Source organism: Diceros bicornis, chromosome 17, assembly GCF_020826845.1.
Source record: "Diceros bicornis minor isolate mBicDic1 chromosome 17, mDicBic1.mat.cur, whole genome shotgun sequence".
Classification (NCBI taxonomy): domain Eukaryota; kingdom Metazoa; phylum Chordata; class Mammalia; order Perissodactyla; family Rhinocerotidae; genus Diceros; species Diceros bicornis.
The window spans coordinates 61,449,219-61,451,453 of record NC_080756.1 but is presented as its reverse complement, the minus strand read 5'-3'; positions in this window follow the sequence as shown (position 1 = coordinate 61,451,453).

Here is a 2,235-nt window from a genome sequence, read left to right as displayed (position 1 = left end):
TGGGAATGAGCACATGGCTCTGCTAAGGAAGATGCTTCTTCAGGAGACTTGCAGCTGAGTTAATGATGTCAAGTTGAATGGGCCGACTGCTTCTGTGTCTCAAATGGGTCCCAGCCTCAGCAGGAGATAAGACCGGTGCCTCGTCACGTGGAGGCAGAGAGCCTCTGGCAGACGCAGGCAGAGGACTGAGGGTGCAGCCTTTCTGCCCAAGTCCTGTGTTCCCTCCGCCTCAGGGAGGCTGCCATTAACGTGAAAGAGAAAGACTGGCAGAGCTCAAAGGCCGGCAAGTGAAAGCCCAGAGTCTCCAGGCTTAAAAAGGAAGACTGGGCGTGATCTTTGGCATGGTGATAGTTTCAGTGGCATGGGCTGCATACATACTAACTTTTTGAGTTAATTATATTTCCAAAGAAAGCATAAGCCATATATATTTGGACATACAATTACAGTCATGCGCCACATAACGACGTTTCAGTCAATGACAGACCGAATGTACGACAGTGGTCCCGTAAGATTAGTGCCATACAGCCTAGTTGTGTAGCGGGCTACACCATCTAGGTTTGTGTAAGTACAGTCTATGACGTTTGCACAACGATAAGATCGCCTAATGACCCATTTTTCAGAATGTATCCCTGTCATTAAGTGACACACGACTGTATATATATAATATATATTTGTGTGTCCCCCAATTCTTACACAAAGGGTAGCATATCATGTATACTGTATAGCACTTTGACTTTTTTTTTAACTTCACAATATATACTTGAGATCAATCCATAATCTGCACAGAGACCTCACTTATTCCTTGTTTTGCCTGCACAGTGCTCCATGGTGGGGGTGCCCTATGGTGTATTCAACCAATCCCCTATGGTGGATCTTTAAGTTGTTTCTAATTTTTAAAAAAAATTACAAGTAATACCACAATGGATAACCTTGTGAATAAATTAATTGGTATTTCTGCCAGTTTATCTTTGGGATAGAGTCTCAGAAGTGGGATTGGTGGGTCAAGGAGTAAATGCACATGTAATTTTGTTAGATATTGACGAATTTCCCTCCCTAGGGGTTGTAGAATCCAACAATGAATAAGAATACCGGTTTCCACCCAGTGTTGCCAACACAGCATGTTGTCAAACTTCTTGATCTTTGATAGTCTGATGACTGAGAAATAGTATCTCAGTACAATATGAAGTTGTGTCTCTCTTCTGATGACGTGAGCATCTTTTCATATGTTCAAAAGTCATTTTTGTGTCTTCTGCTATGACTTGTCTGTCTATATGTGCCCGTTTTTCTGTAGGGTTTGGATTTGGTCTTGTTCCTCCTGCGTTTTGGGAGTATTGTGTATTAGGAATTATGTTATATAAGCTCTTGAGCTGCAGCATAAAGTGAAATAATTTTTCCCAGTTTTCGTTTGTCCTTTGCAGTGCAGTGTTTTATTTCGTTTGCCATACAAAAGATTTTAAATGTTATGTAATTGAATGTATCAATCCTTTTTGTTTTAATTGCTTCTGAATCTTGACTCAGTCAGAAGGTTTCCCCACTCCCAGGTTATAAAGAAATTAACAGATTTCCCTCATACACAAACCAGGGCGATATCAAGTGGCAACAAGATGTGGTTATCGAGGAAACGCTGATGTCTCCCCCGCTGGGAAGGGCTCGGTGAAGCGGAACCCGAGGAGAGTGTGAGGGACTCAGCCTCTGCTCAGGGGCCTCCCTCGTGGAGCCCAGCGTTCGGGAACTGGGAATTCTGGGGCTCCTGTTGCTTTCTGTCTCACCCAGGAGGTTAGAGGAATGTCTACCCCAGCGGTCCTCAACAGGGTTGAGGTGTCCACCAGGGGACGCTCGGCCATGTCTGGAAACGTTTTTGGTTGTTCCAGCTGCGGGTGGGGGTGCCATTGCCAGAGATGCTGCTAAACATCCTAGCGGCTCAGAACAGCCGCCCGCGACCAAGACTCATCCTGTTCAAAGTGTCAGCAGTGCCAGATTGAGGAATCCTGCCTCTACCCTTCAGACACTCCCTGAGGGGCCACAGGGGTGGCCAGGGTGGATGTGCACATGGCTCTGTCTTTCCCCCCTGTGGGACTGCGGTCCCTGACTCCCCCATGGGAACTCCGGCCGGAGGCTCACTGTGGCTGTCCAGGTCCTACAGGGAGGTCATGGTTCTGACTTCTAATGGTGATAACTGAGTGCCATTTCAGCCACACCTCTGGAGCTGTCTGTCATTGCTCTCTTTTTCTTTTC